Source organism: Micromys minutus (genome assembly GCF_963924665.1).
Source record: "Micromys minutus genome assembly, chromosome: 26".
Lineage (NCBI taxonomy): Eukaryota > Metazoa > Chordata > Mammalia > Rodentia > Muridae > Micromys > Micromys minutus.
Window position 1 is genome coordinate 20190361 of NC_137961.1, and position 21943 is coordinate 20212303.

The 21943-nt window shown below is 39.1% G+C and overlaps 1 pseudogene across 1 annotated transcript in view; it reads left to right on the plus strand.

Moving 5' to 3' along the window:
- Window positions 1-21943, plus strand: part of LOC308437470 (histone deacetylase 3-like) — a 120922-nt pseudogene that overhangs the window by 41930 nt on the left and 57049 nt on the right. The window contains exon 2 of the transcript in view: window positions 5428-5503. The product of the transcript in view is annotated as a histone deacetylase 3-like (transcript). The remainder of the gene's footprint in view (window positions 1-5427; window positions 5504-21943) is intronic.

The window sequence follows — 21943 nt, forward strand, 5'->3', positions numbered from 1 at the left end:
ATCATGCACATCAGTCCCACTTATTTTCCTATCCCTCCTCCACCCTTGCAACCTCCCCTTCTATAGAGAACAAGCAAAACAACAACTCATCTCACTCCGGAAGCTACAGTGTGTCACAGTGTGCGCACAGTGTATACCCTGTTGTGTAAACAGCTTCACTTACAAACATGCTAATTGCAGTGAGTCATTTGTCCAGTTCAAGGCCTCTGGCTTCGGCTACACCATCAACACTGGATGACTCATTTTGGATAGTTCGTTGCTCCCTGAGATCTTGCAGCTTTAGTCCTGCAGGACTGACCCCTTCAAGTGCTTCATAGATGCCGTAGATGCTGGAGTGGGCCAGCTCAAGGCCCTGGATCTGGGTCTGGGTAGTAGCTGAACTGGTCTTCCTGCCAGCTCTTTCAAACTTCTCTGGGAAGGCGTGGAGCCACTTCACCTGAGTGCATCTACTGGAAAGGAATGGCCAACTTTCCCAATTGCTTCAGGGGTTCCAGGTCTTCTGCTCTTATGTCGTCAGGACCAATTCCGTCATGCTGTCCAGGGAAAGGATGCGGTTATTTCTCCACCCTGCAGCAGGTGACTAGGGGCAGATGGATGGCATCTCTCCTGTGCCTAGGCCACCACCCAGCTGGTGAGGGCCCATCTCTGATGTGCTCATATCCTTCGTCTAGCTCATTCATGACCCTGCCACCAGGGCTAGGTCTCCTGTGCTTCTTAGGCAAGGTACCGGACCAGCTTTCCTTTACCCTTGGTCATCTACATAGTCCCGGGCATCAGCCAAAAAAAAAAAAAAAAAAAAAAAAAAAAAAAAAAAGATGTCTGCAAGACTTTTGGTGGTAAAACAAGCCATGGACACCGATACAGACCCTTGCTGCTGTGGGGCCACAGAACCATACAAGGCCCTTGGCTGCAGGAGGGGCAGCAACTTCACCATGGCCTTAGGTGTCATCTCAGGCTACCCACATAAGGCTGCTCCTCTCCACCCTTACATCTCCAGTTCTGCCTCCCTACATAGCGGACAAATTGGGCTGCTTTTCTTTCTCTCCCATCTTTCCATCACATACTGCTTATTGTACTGGTGTGGACCTGTGCCACATCAAGAGTGGCATCTTTTGTAATGTAGGATGGTCAAATATTTGTCCAACACAAAAGATTTCAAAGGAAACAAATTCCTGGCCAAAGTCAAATGCACAGAAAAACTGGAATTCAACATAGAGTTGTCCAGTCTCATGACTGAACCATCACCACAACCAACTAGAGAGATGAGCAGATATACTAATAGAGATGTAAACAGAGCAGGACATGTCATTCAGTTGTGCTCTCCCCTCTACAGGTCCTGCTCTTCTTCCTGAGCTAGGATGCAGCTCTGGAAGTCACAGCAACTTACACAGTGGTCTACTCTCTCAAGGGAAGAGACCATAAGCCCAGTGGCATTGTGTCTGCTATTGGCTCCACTGATGGACAGTGTAATTCACCATCTACCAAGGAGAAAGAGCAGAAACTGCCTTCACATCTCTAGTTCCACTTCTCACAGTGCACAAACCACTCAGATTCTTTTCTTCTCCCATCACACCACCACCTATTCATTCACTTCCTGCTGCATGCCTAATACTAACCCTGACCCCCTAACTCTCACCCTAACCCCCTAACCCCACCTCAAGGTGTTGTCCCAGAACTTCCTGCCATGCCCAGGCAGATTTGGTGTAATTCTATCTCAATTAAAAAAAATCAAACATTGTACAGTTCAACAGTGGGTAAATTGTTTCCTTGAATAGAATTATCCCCTTAGACATAAAACATCAATACATTGCACATGTATACTGCTTCACAGATAAAACCAAGTTGACACCCTGTATTAACTTTTTATTGCTTTTGTTAACACAGACAGTAACTCTAAGGCAGATTTTTAAAAAAATGTTTTTGGCATCTTACATTTGATCTCAGTTTCAGTGGGGTAAAGTCAAAGTGTCAAGAGTCAAGGTGATTCCGGCGGAGGGAACTTTCTCACCAGAAGCTTGTGGAGGGAGAGTCTGTTTCTTAGCTTTCTTTACCATGTGGTGGCTACCTGAGATCTCTGGCTTGTGACTCCCTTCCTACAACTTGAAAGTGTGTCACTTCAGTTTCAGCTTATGTAATTCCATTGTTCCCTTGACCTGTATCTTCTTATGAGGAATTAGGGAAGGCATTGAGGTCACCTGAACAATCCAGTGTGATTTGTGTGGTTGGTCATTGGTTTGGTCACATCTACAATGCCCTTTTCCTCATATAAGACACAACTCAGGGGTGAGAAGATTCGGATCTCAGAGGAACATACCACTATAGCACACGTATACTATATTGTTTTATCCTTATGCTAGGATGAGGGAGGCTGTTACTTTTTTGTCGGTTCAGCTGTGAAATGAAGGTTCTAAATGGCTCCCCGGCACTATTACTACAATGGCCACTGGTCACACTTCACTCATGTTTTGCACTTTATCCACTTGTATGTAACATTTGACTCTTTAGTATTAACATTACTGTTTGTAAAACTTTATAGCTTATACAATGCCTGATAATAAACTATCTTATTTAATTCTTATGAGTTAGTTTTCATTCACAAGTTTTAAGTCATTTTAAATGTTTTTATTGAGTGCTTATAATCTAGCAGGTGCTCTGCTAGGGGATAAGTGTGTGCGCGTGTGTGTGTGTGCGCGCGCACACACACACACACACAGTAGATTGATACTGTCACGATCCTTCCTGTTGTGACACATATATTTCATTTTATGGAGATGCTCAAAACATTCAAAACATTAAATAATTTCACATCATACTAAAATGCTGCAAGGTAAACAGATGGGAGTAGTAAATGCAAGCTCCGTCTTTTCCTTAAAACCTGTTTTCTCATCTTGTGGTTCTTTTTCTATAGTTTAACTGTAGGAGGTATAGTTGCATGGCCTATACTTCACCTATGTATTTTATGTATACATATGTACACATATAAAACAACAACAACACACACACTTCCAGAAGTCTATGAGAAAGGTGACCCCGGCCCCCAACTTCCCCTCACCCTGTACCAACCCACTCTAACACATTAAGTCACTGCAGGACTAGGCACATCCTCTCCCACTGAGATCAGTTAGGGAACAGGATCTACAGTCAAGCAACAGAGTCAGGGTAAACCCCATCTCCAATAGTTGGGGGACCCGCATGCAGACCAAGCTGCACATCTGATCCATATACATACAAACATACATATATGTAATATATTGTATATTATACATACATATGTATACACATTGCATATATGTGTATATCATATATTACACACATATGTATATACATTACATATATGTGTATATCATATATTGCAAATGTATGTATATATGTAATATATATAACATATATCACACACACATATATAATATATATATAATATCAACCAAGCAGACCCCTCCATACCCAGAGCTCCCAGGGACAAAACCACCAACCAAAGAGTACACATGGAGGGACCCATAGCTCCAGCAGCACATGTAGCAGAGGATGACCTTATCAGGCATCAAGGAGAGGCGAAGCCCTTGGTCCTGTGAAGGCCCAATACCCCAGTGTAAGAGAATGCCAGGGTGGGAAGGCAGGAGTGGGTGGGTCAATGGGGGAGCACCCTCATAGAAGCAGGGGGAGGAGAGATGGGATAGGGGGTTTATGGAGGGGAAACTGGAAAGGAAATGACATTTGAAATATAAGTAAATAAAATATTTAAAATAAAAAATAACGTCAGAATATAAACAACACCAGGGAAACCCACAACATCTTCGTATGGTTTCGATATCAAGATAATGCTGGCTTTATATAATGAATTTCATTATGTAATTTTATGGAATGGTTGAGAAGTATTTGTCTTAGATTTTTTTTAGAGGTTTGATAGGACTCAGCTGTAAATCCACCTGCTCTCCTTTTGTGCAGACATTTTTATTCACCCCTTAAGCTCTCATTTCCTGTTTTCAGTATATTTAAGTAAGGGACAGCCATAAAGTTTTTTATTTTTTTCCTGGTAAGACAGAAGTTAAAACACAGTAGTTTAATAAGTGTCAACATTTAAACAATAATGAGATACTCAAATCAAAACTGCAAACAATTAAAAGTTGAAGAAATAGCATGATCAGCACCATGATTGGAAGGTATGATATGAGTCAGAAGTTTTGCCTTATTGCATTGTTGCCTCCCCCTCCCCCCTTGGGCTACCATTAGTCTTCACATGTTGGGGTTGCAGAGAGAGGATTGTGAGACTAAGTAATCAGACAAGTCAAGCATGCGTGCCTTCCAGACAAGAAGGGCTTCGGTTTGTTTAGACAACCTTTTACCTGGATTTCCTGGGCAGAATCTTTTCTGCTTTTTCTCCTCTTATAAAGACATAATCCCTTGTGAAATGAGACCCAACTTGTCCTAGCATTCTGTAATCCAGGATCTGATGGTCTGTTTACTTAAATTTTGACAGTAGGGTACTGTGCTGGGTTTTTATTTCTTGCCCAGGCAACGCTCAGAAAGGAGGACAGTTTTCTTCCAGCTGGATGTCTTGTGTTCAGGTTCTTCAGCTGTACTTCTGCTAAGCACTTTCAGTTTTGTGCATCGTCTACTCTGGTAGGCACCCAAACTTATTTTTAACCACCCATAACTATGCTCTCTGATACACTTATTCTCCTGTGATCAGTTCACTGAACAAACCAATGCTGGAAACCTATTGGTTAATCTGAGAATTTTGCTGCTGTGCACAGCAAACGCCCACTGGCTAGTTTAGTAGTAGGAGCAGAGTGGCCTAGTTATACAGTACTAGTATCTCTCATTACATTCATCCATTTTCTCGAGTGCAATTTTTCTTCATTTTGCAATGAACGCTACCATGTTACGCCAAAGCCTTGAGTACACATTAAAAATCTTCTATTATCTAAGAGTTTTGGATACATAAAATATACATAATACCTAGAAGTTTCTTTTGCCTAACTTTTCTAAGACATAAGAGTCTATTCATTGGGAACCAAAGTTCTCATGGCTTATGATTTAGACAATTTATATTAATCAGCGTCACTGTAGTTGGTTTCCTGTGATGCTGTCCTATTTAATGCTGAGCAGACTTGATTAGTACCAGAGTAAGTCTTTATTTTGCTTCTTAGACTCATGAATTCAATGGTATGTACCTGTCAAGGAGAGGAGCCACAGCTAAATTACTGACATAATGCTCACATAAGCAGATTTTCTATGAATTGTGCCTTCAGAATGATTTATTGCAGCTTCGTGGCATTTTCTGTGACACGTTCTACCCACATGTAAAATTTTATTGAAAATGCTAGCAAGCTAGAATTCAACCCTGGTAAAAGCTGTGTGATCATTCGGTTAAAAAATATTTCAAGTTTTTGTAAGGTTTAAAAATGAATTCTCTTTGTTTTAAAGCTCAGAGTTGGATGAGCGTTCGCTGAGCTCTTTACGCCGGGGAGGTGCGTTGGTGGTGACTGACTACTGCAGTTGCGTGAGTTCAGTCCTGGTGCTCTTACCCAAGTGGTTGCTCTCACTGTTTGCCTCCTTGGTTACTCTGTCCTTTTCATATTTTTGTTTGCAAGGAGCTGCCAAAGTTTGAGGGGCTGTATTTATCCTGGTCTGTTTGAATTCTATGCTCAGTGACTACATGGCGAGAACCACCAGATAACTTTAGTAACATAGCCAAGTCATAAAAAGGACAACTTGTTATATAATATGGACATCAGGAATCTGGAGCAAATGGCCAAAGCTCCAAAACACACTGCCTTGTGCTTATTGAAAACTGAAATTCTTTAAGAAATTTTAAATTTAATCTCATAAACAGAGGAGAAATACATATCAGTTAGACATACTTCAGATGTCAAGGAAGTGTTCCTTCCCTGTGTGTGTGTGTGTGTGTATGTGTGTGTGTGTGTGTGTGTGTGTGTGTGTGTGTATGTTATACTCACATGTGTGTGAGGTTATGAATGCTCACAGAAACCAGATTACATTGGTGTCTTGCGCTATCATTCTCCATATTACTCTCCTGAGACACAATCTTTTAGTGAACTTGTAGGTAGACTAGTGTCCAACATGGCCCAGAAAACCCAGTGTAGCTCTGGGGTTATTACATTCATGGGTATCCATGCACATCTTTTTGAAAAAAAATATGGGTGCTGAGGATTTGAACTCAGGTCCTCTGGTCTGAACAGGAAGTATTCTTACCCACTGAGCCATTTATCCAGCCCCAGGAGCCATCTTACTAATCATATAGTAAATAACAATAAGTGGTAGATTTCTTTTGCTTTTTTCATACATCAAGAAGTGGGGCCTCTCTGGCAGTTGTTTGGTGGTTTAGCCATGTTTGGGTGCTAAGGACTGTCGCTGTGGTCGGCTTGCTCTTTTCCTGTGTAACAGTGCCAGGCATCTCAGCATAGGCAAGAAACCCTTCCATGCTGGTATCTTCTCCGTCCTTGAGCCTAGCATTTCAGACCTTGTTAGCAGTTTCCTTTTCTATGTCTCGGTGTTTTATTTTAGGATAGCAAGGATTGATCTCTCCATTGTTGTAGTTTGGAGATGATTAATATTATTGATTTTCTTGGAGTAAGTATTCTCTCACTTTTTTTTTTTTTTTTTTTTTTTTTTTTTTTTTTTTGGAATAAGTATGCTCAAACAAAACAGACAAAAGCTCCTCTTAAGTTTCCTGTAGTAATCATTGCGGAGAAAAATTTAACACATGAAGAAAATCAAGTTCTATTCAGGAGCATTTGCTTCTTGGGAGAAAATGATTAAAGGTGAGCCAAATATTTTGGAGGAATAATGTACTATTTAGTGAAATATTAAACATTGCATTGGGCATTGAGAATGCATACATATTTCTTTAGTATTCTCCTTTCTTTCAAGATATTTACTGTCCGGTTAATGTGTTTTCACATAACCTTGATAGAAAGAGACGGAATTACAAAATGAACCCACAGAAAGGGTCAGCAGTACAGTGTGAAGTGTCGGCTTACCTGCCAACAGGGAATTGCCAATTATTTGCTGTATTCTGATTTTGCTAGAGAAGAAACTTAAAATTAATATTAAAGCATTTCTTTTCTCTGAGAGTAATTAGATGAGGGAATAGACCATCAGGAGGGGTGATTGAAGGAAGCAATATGTGTAAATTAGAAAATGAGTTCACAGATTCTATAGAATACCCTGGGTAGACACACTGAATCGTCAGCACTTCTTGCTAAAGTGTCACAAGGATGGGCAGAGCATATGGGAAGTAATTTTAATAATATGCTTCTATACTTGAGGGAAGAATTATCAACATGATTTCTCTAACAGTTTCAAAGTGAAGATAGACCACCGCACACTAATAATCTCTATTATGCCTTAGAAACCAATTCTCGGTAATATAATTTCTTGACACTTCCTTATTATACCTAAATGATCTTATAATGCAGTCCCTTCAGCCTGCTGACACAAGATGATATGTACATCATATTTCTATGAAATAATGTCACTATCTACAAAAGTGTTTCACACTTAGTAGAACTGGCTCTTAGGACTTGCTAACAAATTTGGGTCTTGAAGCATTACTTAAAACTTCCAAAAGTCTCTAATGGAAGCAGGCATTGCTTAGAGATTCATATTCATGGTCAAGTTCAATAAATTCCCTTCAGTTTCTTGTTTATGATGTTTTGGATGGAAATAGTCGCTTTGGCAGACTTTTTGACTGAACTGATTGATTTGATTTATATTATAGATGTACAATTATTAAAGTGTATTGCATCTCTGGACGACATTGAAGTGGTTGCTTATTTTTATTCACAAGCTTATCAGAATTTTTGGTAGAATTTTGATGCCTCCATTTGTACCTGAGTGAGGCCTATAGTACTGACAGATCATGATGTTGACCCTCTGTCTAGGCTGAGGAAGAACTCATCCTGCTCAGAGCATAGTAGGTTTTAGTTAATTTATGACTTGGCCTCCCAACAAACTGCAGTCTCAATGTTGTGCATTGGGATTTATTAGCTTCCAAATAAACCAAATGGTTTTATCTATCTATCTATCTATCTATCTATCTATCTATCTATCTATCTATCTACCTATCTACCTATCTACCTACCTATCTATCTATCTATCTATCTATCTATCTATCTATCTATCTATCCATCCATCTGCCGCCCACCCACCCACCCACCCACCCACCCACCCACCCATCTATCTATCTATCTATCTATCTATCTATCTATCTATCTATTTATGTGTGTGCATATGTACGTGTGTGTGTGTGTGTTTGTGTGTGTGTGTGTGTGTGTGTGTGTGGGTGTGTGTGTGTGAGCACATATGTGGATGTCAGAGGATAGGTTGTAGAGACTGTTGTTTTCCTCCTCTTTGGGTTCTTCGATGAAGCTCACTTGGTCACACATGGCTGTGGGTGCATCCACTCACTGATTCATCTCACTAGCATTGTAGTTTCTACTTTTTAATGCTTGGAAACTGTTGCCTTGGCATAGGGATCATACGTTTCTTAGTAATTTTAAATAATGCAGCTAGCGAATTCTCTAGCTTGGGAAACGTGTGAAAGTAACTCCTAAATGTATTTTTGGATTTTTTTTTTTTTTTTTTGCTTTCTGAATCATTTATGTTTTTATATTTTCCTGGAAATAGCTCCACTTTACTTAAATTGGCGGTTGTTAAAGTATAGTTTCTAAACCAGCAGCATCAGCAGCACTGGCAGTACCAAATGCACCTGGGAATTTTCTAGAAGTTTGTGTCTTTTAACTGCACAACCCAGACATATATTTGATGGGGACTCTTGTGTCAAAAGATGATGTAGGTGGCCTTGACACTGGTTAAAGTCCTAGACCTTTTAATCTATTACTTTTATGGCTTCAGCTTATGCTTTAAGAACAATGAGTGTGTATTTAGGAATACAAATGTAAAGCATACATAGGTCTATATAAATATATACATATTTATATATAATATTTATACATAAATATTATATACAATATATATTTATATTATATATTACATATATAATAACGGAGACCCAAAGCTATGAATGTGAGAGGGAGAGGAATGGGAAGTACTTAGAGGGTATTGGAGGATGAAAAAGGAAGATTGAAAATTATGAAATTATATTTTAATTTCAAAAAAATAAGAATAGTTAAAAAGTAAACCTTATCCACATACTTATATTCTCTCTCTAATTCTTCATTGGAATCCCCGACGGTTAGACTATTAAGTTTGAACTACTTATTTTTACTGGCTTTTCAAATAGTCGGCTCTTGGGTTTATTTATCAGCTGGCTTTATTACCTTGTGCTACACATGAGGAACGTTAATGCCAGCATTAAATAAAGTTTAATTAAAAAACAATGAGTGCTACAATAATTTTCTATAATTATAGTAATTAATCCAGACCTGTAAAATATCTACTTTTGAAGCAGAGGTTTTTCTGTGCCATACTTTAACTTTTAGTGTGTGGGATACAGGCAACCAAAGCTCAGTATCTGGAGTCTGCCACACAGAATTACTGTCACGGGAAGCAACTTAATTGCAAACTGCTGCCTCCTGTTTGGAGAGCCTCTTCTCGTCTTTTTGGGTTTATAATTCTGGAACATTGATTTATTTCTTTAGTGCTCATTATATTTCAACTTGAACAGCAGCACACATATGTTGCTGTGTCATAACTCTGCTGCTGCTAAGAATGTCTGCAAACTTTCTGTGATCTCCTCGACCCTGCTTTTGCACCAAATGAATTGTCACTGTTTTAGCACAGCCTGAATTTTAAGTCAGGCATTTCAGACACTTCTCTATCAGAATTTGGTAAAAATAGATTTTTTTTCTCTGTATAATAGAGTCAGAGAGGAAGTGATCGACTGGACGAAGCTAGACTTAATTTTGTTTTCTACTGACATTGTTACCTTTGTAATTTCTCCTTTGTGGTTTTCACTGACATTCCTTGGTTATTTTCTAACTCAGTGGAGTAACACAGGGAATACTCTTCTGTTCTTGCCTTGCTTTCTTTGACTTTTTTTTTTATGGTCATCGAATTTTGATGTTTGTTTATGTTTAGGTGCCACATCTCATTTCATCCTTTAAAAGCATTGTTATTAATGCTTTGAGAATGCTATAGAATGTCTTTTTGGTGACTTAAATGAGAAATATTCTCCTTGTCCCACACATTTGAAAGCCTGATTTCCACATGCATTGGGGGTGGGGGTATGGAATTGTTAGCATGTGCAACTGAGGGTCAGGAGTTAGGCCACTCACCAGCAGACAGACAGATGGAAAGAAGGGACTTTACAGAGCTCAATATACCTTCTTCAAGCATGTAAGAGGGCCAACACTCGATCTTCCTCCCCAGACAAAGACTTTATGAGCTTTTCCTGCTGCAAGGAACTGTTCTGTGGGACTTTTAGGTCACCTGAGTGGTGCTGGTGGAGGTGTGGGTGGGGGTTGGGTCCCTATGGCAGAAACCCGTCAACTTTCCTTTTATAAAATTTCTTTATCTGGATTATCCAGTCCCCTAACTAAACAGAAAATCTGAAGGAAGGAAGGGGATTCATCTTACCCCTAAATATAGAAATTAAAGTTTCCAGACACGCACGAGAGTCACTCTACTTGTGGGTTATTCTCTCTGCTTTCCGAATGTGCTCGAGAACCTAATTTCTCAACTTCCTGCTCTGGCCCTGTTGACACGCCCACATTGCCATTATGGCTTCTCTTTCTGGAAGCCCGAGGCAAAATAAACTTTTCCAGAAATTATATTTGGACAGGGTATTTTATCACAGTGACACAAAGTGACTATCCACCCTGACTCCTCCCTCTAATTCTTTCCAGATCCACCCTTCCACTTTCTTTACCTTCCCATTCCATGACCATTTCTTGTTTTGTTTTGTTTTATTTTTTAAATAACCCATGGGCCACACCCTTAAAACTTCCTCTCTGCCAGTTCTCCTAGGAGACATTATTAACACTAATTGTCATCAGTTCTTTGGGGATGGGGGCTAATAAGCCCCTTTCCCCTCCAATCTAAAATGTTGACTGACTTGATGATCTTGTACAGGTGACCACAGCTGCTATGAGTCCATGGGTCCAATGGTCCTGTCATGCTCAGAGGATACTCTCTTGTGTCCTCTTACTCTTGTGTCTTGTTACTCTCTGACCTCTACCTCTTAGAATCTTTCTACCCCATATTCCATGAAGGTCCCCAAGTCTTGTAGTAGTTTGGAAGGATGTGATATAGGTGTCATATTTGTGTCTGAGCACTCCACAGACAACTGCTCTTTGAACTCTAAATAGTTGTGAGTTTCTGCCTGAAGTATTTATTGTCTATCGAACAAATAAGCTTCTCTGATGAGGTTTGAAAGCTGCATGAATCTACGGGTATAGAGAGCTGAACGTAGATGTCCATTTGATATGATGTCCAATAAGATTAACAGCTTCATTCCTGAGGTCTGTCAGTGCCCCCCCCCCATAATTTTTTAATCCAGATTTACAGTACCAGCCATTCATTTTATCCTATAGTGCAGATTGAATGTGTAGACTTGGTTGTTTTAGAAGTTGCTCTGTAGAGCAGGCTGGTTTCAAATTCATAGGGATCCAACTGTTTCTGTCACCCAAGTGCTGGGATTAAAGGCATGCACCACCATTTTTCTTCTAGAGTTATGATTTATATATTTTTTTCCTCGTTACTAAATTCACAGACACTTTGTATATTCACAGAATTATTATTCCAAAGACTTCTAAATTTTTGGTATAAGCATAGTATTGCTTCCCAGTGTTTCATAACATTTTGGTCAGTACTGATTCTGATATCTCTTTCTTGAAAGTGATTTATTTAGATACTCTGTCAACCAACAACAGTGGCCTATATCCTGTTTATTTCTTATAGGACATTGTTCTCCCTTCCTAGTTCACGTTTGGTGTCAGGTTTATATGCAGAGGTGTGGGACTTACTTTAATTCCCTGGAAAAGTATTGTGTATCTTATTTCTTATGGACTGTGGAAGATCTTGAAATTAACGTTTTTAAACACTTTCTGGACAGATCAGACTAGGCCAGCACAGTCACACAAGAAGAGATTTTAATTGAATGGAAGGGGGAGCAAGGAAGAGAAAAAAGAGGGGAAAAAGGGGTGAGGAGTCAGGGTCTCAGTCTTTTATTCAGGCTGTTCATAGAGATGCCAGGTAATGAAGAACAGGCACAGGTGAAAGGTATAATGGGACTGTGTGTAGGTTGCCTTGGCAACAGACACAAGAGGGTCTTTGTTGCCGAGGGATGATATCATCGCTTGATTAGGAGGCTGACTATAAACCTGCTTCTAATGTCAACAATGGATACCTGAAGTTCCTGTTTCTACTAAGACATATGATTGTCTTTTTGACCCTATTAGGATGGGTGGTATGATATCCTTATAAGTGGACATTAGTTGTTAGGTAAAGGATAATCATGCTATTATCCACAGTCCCAGAGAGGCTAAGTAACAAGAAAGTTGTCAAGGCTGGAAGCATGGAAATCTTCAGAAAGGAGAAATAGACTAGAGTTTGTGGGTCAACTGGGAGTGGATTGGGGGGGGGGACAAGGAGGAGCAGGCATGGGGAAGGAGGGCTGGAGGGAGAGACTACTGGGAGAGAGGAATGGAATTGGGGAGCATTTGGGAAGTGATATGGAAACCAGGTATGGTGGAAACTCCCTAGAATCTATGAGAGTGACCCTAACAAATTCTTCTAGTAATGGGAGATATAGAGCTTGAATTAGTCATCTTCTGTAATCAGGCAAGGCTCCTTCGGTGAGACTTGGACTTAAGCCTAACCATATAACCTTTGACGTACAATTCGTCCTATGTTGAAGATGTGCTGAGGTAATAGTGTCACAGAACTTGTGGATGTGGGCTAACCAACGACTGGTCCAATTTGAGTCCCATGCTATTTCTATGTGTTTTTATTCCAGGGTAAGGCCGGCCGGCTAGGATGGACGCTATTCCACTGCCCATAGGCTCTTCGACAGAGGGCAATTTGCTTCGTCAAACTCTATTTCCCTTTTCTTCATTTGAAAATAGGAACAATACCACCCACCTGTGAAGCAATTCAGACCATACCTGCCACACTGTAAAGATTCATTATAAGAGTTTTCATTTTTGATCATATATGTAGAAATGCTTGATGGGTGGATGAAGACCTTTTCAAGTCGGTAGCTTTTTGTTTGGATGGTTACAATTGCCCTCGCATTTTGGTCTGTATTTTCAGGGTTTTGTAAGCTCTCAGAATTGCTTCTTGCTTTGTAGTAGATGCTGCCCGATAGCTCATGAAGGTGCTTTCTGCTGTGAACACTCCTCTGAAACCTAATTTTTTTTTTTCAAAACTTCTTTTCCACAGATCTTGAATGCTCCGTGGTACTTTGATGTTAGTATCTTTTCTACCACTGGTTTGAAAGGTCTTTCTTTCCCCCAAATTCTCATACTTGACTGCAGTCATGAAATAATAACGGCTTCCAGGGAGACAAATCTTGCTGTTTGAGAAATGCCTAAATTGAGCTCAAACCCCTTCACATCACACTCTTTCTGTCCCACAGTCAGCCTGCTGTGGCCCAGAACTGAGTTATCGTGCGGTTGTGTTTTTGCTTGCTCCATTCGTATTCACTTTCAGCTTTCGGGTCTCCTGTAGATTGACTCTGAGTTTCAGGAAAGACCTTTCCTTTCAGTTCTAGAGAACTACTATAGGCAGAGATTAACCCTCTGCAGTTTAAAGCTCTCTTTGGCTCGGGGATTTTGCTCACAGGAAGAGCCGTTTCTGTTTGATGATCTCACTAAGAGCCTGACATTTTTCAGTTCACAGACTTTCTGTTGGTTTTTTTTTCCCCCTAGAAGATGTCAGTCTTCTCTAAAGAGAGGAAGATCACCCGAGTTTCAATGTCTGAATCGTGCAAATCCTATTCTGTCACTGTCTGAGGCTCAGGGACCTGGGGACTAGCCTAGGGAGTGCTTTGTTTTCCGGAGTTAACACAGAATCATGTCCGGAGATGCTTATATCAAAATGGCCCATTTCCTACCTGTGAAGCAAGTGACCTCAAATTCTTTTAAGTGATCTCTCCTAAAGAAATGAGAGCGGCAGGGAAGCCTTTTGCTTCTTTGATGCCATGAAATGAAAAACTCTGCTTCTTTACCATCTGTCAGTCAGTAAGTTCTACCTTATACCAGACCCAAATACAATGTAGTTGTATGAGTACAGACTGAGACCATTAAAACTTTGAGCCAACGCAAACCTTTCTTTCTTTTAAATTGCTTACCTCATGCATTTTGTTACAACACAGGTAGCATGTTAGGAATGTCTTCATACTTAAACTGTGTTCAGTAGAATAACTCTTCACTTATATATTTTGAGAAGTTCTTTTTTTTAAAACAACTTTATTTTACAAAACAAAGATAAATGTACAGATTTTAAACATTTTTTGCTTAAGTTCTAAAATAGGCAAATGGAGACATATACTTAAACTGGGATAGTAGGTAGACTGTGAAAACTGAGTAACCTCTTGATGAGAAACATTATTTGAGATTTATTTGTGTATATATATATATATGTGTATATACATATGCATACGCACATATGTTTGGGATATCTAACCCTAACTACACATCTATAGCACAAACCTCAATACCTAAGAATTAGGTAGCCTCAGAGAAGAAGGGGCGAAGAACTAGTGGCCCAAGATACTTCCTGCTAGATAGTGCCTTCTGTATATGGCAGGAACACTGCACTTATAAAATACCAATATGGCTGCTTGAGTGACAGTACCAGTTAATAAGCCAATGTGGATTAGGGAAATCTCATAAAGTCTGACATGTAGAAGAAGAGTTACAGGCAATTAATTGCTATCGTGAGCATGGGGAAGAATCAGTTTCTTTCAGGTATGTTCTTCCTGATAGGTTATTCAATCTCGAGTGGTCAGGTCTACATATACACATATAAGCAACACTACATGAATTCAAATAACATATATGCAATGTGCATTTAACAGTGATAATTAAAGACGAGAACAATAATTTGAGAGGGAGTGGGTGCGGGCATGGGAGAAGTTGGAGGAGCAAGAGAGTAGAATTGTTATTAACACAAAACTTAAGTGTGAAATTCTCAAAACGATAATTAAAAAAAATAAATAAACAACAACAAAAAGAAAGATCCTCATGATCTGATGGTTTCAGGATTGTGGCTGAGAAGATGGCTCCGTTGCTTTTCCAGTCAACACAAGTTTGATTCCTAGTATGCACACTAGGCAGTTTACAGCCATCCATAACTGTAGCTTCAGGGGGGTTGGACTTCTCTAGCCTTCCAGGGCACCTGCACTCACTTGCACGTGGGCATGCATGAGTGTGTACACAAACACAATTAAAATAATGTAGAAACTATTATTTTTAAGATGTGTAAAAATGATACCCTGAACCAGATTTTGTCATTTGCATGATTGCTAAGTAGCAAACATATATTTTTACAATTCTCTCTGTCAATAATACTTGTGGGGTTGATAAGCCAACATTCATTTTTTTGCTCCCCATATCTTACTATGTAAAAAGGGACAGGAGAACATGTGTTTCACACTTATGAAAAAACAGTCACTGCTGAGTGACCAAATATTTCTTGAGAACGTCATCAATTCCCCTTAGTACCCTGGTATCTTTGTAGTCTTCTTTCAAAAGACATTAATTAGTCTGTCAGAACTTAGATTTTGCATAAATTCCTATACTTTGTTAATCCTTATCACAATCACCCATACCAAAGCTTTATGTGATTAATTGGCTTCCACTCCAGCAAATATTTTAAATTTTACAGTCCAGTGATTCACCCCATTGTCTTTTCTGCCTTCGCAACACAGCTGTTTATTAGTGATTTTTATAATCATGCTGTAAATTCTTCACACATGCCTTCTATGGTATTAGCTATGTAATCTATATTTTGTGAGCTCCTTTAATAGCTTCTCTGAAGTGTAGGCTTATTTTCAGAGAAGGTTACAGAAATTTTTGCTAATCCAGTGTTACTTTTGGAAGCTCTGGGATTGCATTTTTAAATTCAAAATTTCATTGGGTTTTTAATAATTATTTCATCAAATAAATGCGATTTTTATTTTGCAGAGTCTCTCTTCTACATAGGATCACCTCTATTGACATATGTTCTGTTCAATTTCTTTTTATGGGCTATGAGGATACAGCATCAAAGATAGCTGGGAGAAATGGAGTACATTGTTAGAGTAGGCAATACCTACACAGCATGGAAAATGTCTAGTCCCTTAGCTTTCTTTCTTTTTTGTTCCTTCTGTGTTGGCTACTTTATGCATCTCTCTCTCTCTCTCTCTCTCTCTCTCTCCCTCTCTCTCTCCCTCTCTCTCTCTCTCTCTCTCTCTCTCTCTCTCTCTCTCTCTCTCTTTCTCTCACTCTGTCACACACACACACACACACACACACACACACACACACAGAGAGGGGGAATACAAATGTGCAGCTATGCTTCACATGTGTGTGGAGATCACAGAACAATCTGCAGACGTGGAGATGTTTCTTGGGAGCTCTGGTTATCTGAAAATAATGCAATTAATATTAATTTAAATTGGTAAATATATTGAAATGCTGTGCTATGCATTGAAGGCAATGTCTGGTTTCTTCTCATGAAATATTGTTAATAAGGGTAGCATGTTATCAGAGGATGTGAAGAGTTACTACCATGGTAGTAACTGTAGAAAATATTAGGTATGGATTCAGGCTTTTTCTGTATATCCTCTCTGAAGCACTCTGATCATAACTCTAGCATAAGGAGAAATCAGTGTTATGTCCTTGGGTAGGATAGCTGTCACCTTAATGAGGCATACTTATACAAGAAATGTAAATTTGTTTGAGTATATACCCAAAGTATTGTAAGTTAACATGCCATAGAGCAACTTGTACAACCATACTTATTGCTGCATTGTTGACAATAGAAAAGAAATGGAATCAGCTTAAATATTCATAAATAGATGAACTAATGAAAATGGTACACAGAGATAGTGGAATTTTACTCAGTTTTAAAATGTTATGCTGTGTGCAGCTAATATCTCTGGGATGTCTGCTCTTTTCTGAATGGAACTGGTGGATCTAGGGGAGAAGGGTTCTGGGTGGACTGGAATGCATGGAAAAAGGGGAGGTTGTGGTTGGGATGTATTGTATGAGGAAGGAATAAATAAAAAGAAAAATTATATATAAGTAACAAAAACTGAAATCCTCATGTTTTCAGGAAGAGAGTTACAACTGGACGTTTTAATGTCAAACCAATAAAAAAAGACATCTTTCTGTCATGGGAAGAATGTAGAATTTTACATATATATACACATATGTATATATATATAAACAGAAAGGGTAACAATATGAGAGGAAGGAATTCATGAGGGGCAAGTGAGAAAGTGTAGGTCAGTGGGGCAAGAGAATGAACTATAACAAAGTATAAAGACATTTGCATGAATATTCCATAATGACGTCCATTCATTAGTGTGATAATTTAAAAAATTAATAAGAAAAGAAAGAAAAACAATTCTGACTGGGAGGAATATGATTGAAGTCTCTGTGTTTGGGTAACACTCAAATGAAACACAAACTGGCACACCAAATACATGTAATCCACACCAAGTCAACACATTCCAGCTTAGAATATGTGTTTTCAAATCTTAAACTTTGAGTAGAATTGCTTTAGGATACAATAAATAGTTAGTACTATCATTTATAGTAGATTATTATAGGAATTGTTTAAACTGAAACAACATTTGGACCCTTTGAAGCTGATATGATGTAGGCCAACTACTATAATTCAAACTGTTTTACAGTTGTTATTTCCAGGATATGATATTGACAGCTTTTACTCAGGTATCATACAGCATTATGAACAGAACCAGCATCTTTAAATAACTTAAAAGGAATTATATAGGATTGTTTATGAATATCTCAGTATATATCACAGGCACTTATGAACAAAATACGAAAGTTCATTGGTGGACCATGCGCAAAATCTCTCATGTTAATGATATAAACAGGGTGGTTTAAAGATTTAATTTAAAAGAGAGATCAATGAATAATAAACATATACACATATTTATAATACTACCATATTAGACTAGTTTTCCAGCTAGAACACTCTTTTAGCATTTCCCTAAGAACTGGACACAATTTCTGGATGACATATTTTTAGTACTTCCACTTGAACCTGTTTTTGGTAAAGATGTTCTATAAAGATATTTTAATAACTGGTAAATATCATGGTTTTGAGTAGTTGGAAAGTGACAAACATTAAGTCATTGTTTTTATACTCATAATGTGCAATCAGTAACTTTGAATTATTACCTAAACACCCTGGAGAAAACTACAGGAGACTCAGTTCCTCAAATGAAAAGTTCCACTTCTATTTCCAAAGTTTATTTGCAGTTTGATCGTAGTTTTAAAGAACAAAATTTTCTGGAAAATATTTATCTGCAGTTGGACCAAAGCCAGGGCTAGTTTGATTTGGATCCCGTGTTGTAGAGCAGAGAGTGGAGTCACCGAAAGCCATGACGGATCTTCTCAGAGCTGTGTAGGTGTGAGTGTGTACAGTGGTCCTGCCTTAGGATCCCACAAGCTCAAAGGTTCTTGTGAGCCTGCAGTTACAGAGCTAGTCTTTAGCTCCTCACTCCGCCCCTCTGCTTGCTTGTTCTTTAGCTGCTCAGGCACTTGTTGGCTTCTCTCTGGATCTCCAAGAGCTTACTGATAACCAGCAGCAGTTAGAGCACAACCCCATGGTACATGCTGCTGTGAGGAACTGTTTCTGATGCTGTCTGGTGTGGGAATGTCAGGAGCATTTTACCACCTTTTTTGTATTGTATGATGATGTTCCATTAATGTAATAGCTTTGACTTAAAACTGCCCTTATTTCCATACTTTCAAATCCAGAAAATTAGGTAATTTGCCATTGGTTTCCTATTCACTGGTGCACGTTATTAAGTCCTTATGTATTTCCTTCTTTACTTAAGTAAATGAAGAATATCAAGATTGATATATGTTTGGTAAGCTTTCAGGAATTCAATATTATGCACTGAGACATGTTCCTTTCATTTTTTCTTTTCAGGTAATAATGATGTACTATTTTAGGTGGTAAATACATATTATAAAGCTACAGAAATCTCTTGTACATGTAGTCAGTGTTATTGCAAAATTTCCTTATAGTCTTTCAGATTAGCAATGTAATAAATTTTCAGGATGTAGGGAGCTTATGAAAGAACAGCTCTGCTTTTTTACAGACTTAAATTTCCTTAAGGCTATCTTGAATCTACTTTTGAAAAATTATTGTTTACATACATATATGCATCATTTATATCATTATGAATGCTTGACTGAATAAATCACTGCTCATAGATAGCATGAGAAATGCTTGGCTTGATAGAAGGCTGTATCAGCTGGTAGATACTACTTCCAAAGTTTGTCCAGCTCTTCCACATTTCAGGACCTTGGACAAGGTATTGTGAATGAGGACTGATGTTGAGACATGTCAAACCAGACAGGAAAACACCCATGCAGCCTCAACCTTATCAAAGAATTACAGGCATCTGAGGAAAGCTGGGCAAGAAAGAGGTGTTTCTCTCCAAGGAAGAGCAGACAAATTGGCAGTACAGTTCCAAACTGTCAGTCCTGAACACACACACACAAGTAGCATAATATGGATTTAACTGGTTACACTGAAGGATAATATGTATGCATACATACATGTTTGCATGCAATAACCATTGATAAAAAACAGCCATGACTTTGAAGGAGAGCAGGGAGGGCTATATGGAAGGGTTTGGAGAAAAGAAAGGGAAGGAATATGGAAATTATACTACAGTATCAAAAATAAAATAAAAACAAGAAATAGAGTCAGACATGATGGTGCACTTCTCTGATTCCAGCATTCAGAAGACTGAAACAGGGCAGTGGTGGGTTTACAGAGGCCTGAGCTATAGAGCCAGACCTTATCTCTACTTACCTTTTACCAAATCGTAATTTGGAGAATGGTACCCTAGCCTTTGTTCTTTTTATATGTCTACAGCCATGTGATGGCCTTCTCTGGATCTTTTGATGTGGACGGTTCCAGTTCCATTTCCTTTTTCTCCCTTGTTCTTCTTGTTCTCATTATATGCTACACAGCTCTTCTTTACTTGTTTTCCTAATTTATTCCTGGATCAATGAGTTTGACTCTGCCCAAATGAAGGGGTGCTTCCTTCTCAGACCTTGTGCTCTGCACAGAATTCTGGCCTCAGTTTCAGCATTTTAGGTCTATTAGAAAAAGCTTTCATCCTCATTCCACCTAAGAATTTCTGATTTTTATGCTTCTCACTACTCTTTTGATCCTTGCCACACTGCCTTGATTTAAAATAATAATCATAGGAGGTAGGGGAGGGGAGGAATTTGCGCATGAGAGAGGAGGAGGAAGGGAAAAGGAGAACAGAAACAGGGATGGTGGAGCAAGAGAGAAGCCCAGAGAGCCAGCAAGATGAATGGGAATATGCAACATTAAAAGATGGGAGGTAGGGAGACCCTTTAGAAAATACCAGAGAGTCAGGAAGTGAAAGGCTCTCAGGACTAAATGGGAGTGACATTAGATGAGATTCCCCAGTAGGGAGAGGGAACTTGTAGAATCCACCTCCAGTAGACAGACAGACCTCAAGAAGAGAAGAGGTATTACCAAACCACCGTCAGAATTTCTGACCCAAAAGCATTCCTGTCTATAAGAACTGCAGAGACATAAATGGAGAAGAGACTGGGGGAAAGGTGATCCAGAGACAGGTCAAACTGGGGATCCACCTCATGGGAAGACAGACACCAAGGCCTGATATTATGACTGATTCTATGATGTGTTTACAGACAGGAGCCTAGATTGGCTGTCCTCAGAGAAGCCCAAACAAGCAACTGAGACAGATGCAGATACTTATAACCAATCATTGGACTGAAATCGGGGACCCCTATGGTTGAATTGGGGAAAGGTTGGAAGAAGCTGAAGAGGAAGGGAGACACTATAGGAACACCAGCAGTCTCAACTAATTTGAACCTCTGGGAGCTCCCAAACACTGAGCGACCAACCAGACAGCATTTGGAAACTGGTCGGAGGCCCCTGACATATGTATAACAGAGACTGACTGGTGTGGTATCAGTGGGAGAAGATGCATCAAATCCTAAGGGACTTGTGGACCCAGGGAGGGCGGAGGCCTGGTGCTGGGGAACCATCCTCTTGGGGACATGGGGAAGGGGGGGATGGGATGAGAAATTGTGGGACAGGGGGCCAAGAAGAGGGCAACAACAGATTGTAAGTTAAAAAAAAACATATGTAAATGAGTGATAGAGAGAGTCAAGAATCATTATTTTTAACTCATTGTGCGCATTTACCTATTCATTTGTAGTCTATAAGTTCTATAAAAAGAATGTCTTTTTCAAATGGTTCACTGTGGTGTTCTTGGCCCTGAGATTAAGGTCTGGAAAAATAGACTGCTGTTTAAAATGACATATAAACGAGAACATGGCTGTCTTGAGAATTAACCATTCCCCGAGTGTCTCTTGTGGATTTAAGAAAACACATTAATGAATCTCAGTCTTCCTCTTGTTATTCTGTCTTGGTGCAGAAGAGGTAGGCCCTTTTAAACTCAGAAACTAAGGGTGCTGATTTTTTGAGAATTATATTATTTTATTCAAAACAGAAACCTTGTCATTTATCTTGAGTTAAAGAAATAAAACGTGATGAAGCAAACCTAGTTGCAAATTCCAATTCTCTTGACTTACTGCTCTATTCCCAAATAAGAAGTCACAAGTGGTTGCAGTGTTATTATATAGTCATATGGACTACAGGAGAGTGTGAAACTATTTATATTTCTGGCTCAGGCTCATCAGAATACATTTAGTGTGTGTGTTCATCAATAAAATAAATTTTTCTTCAGACCTAC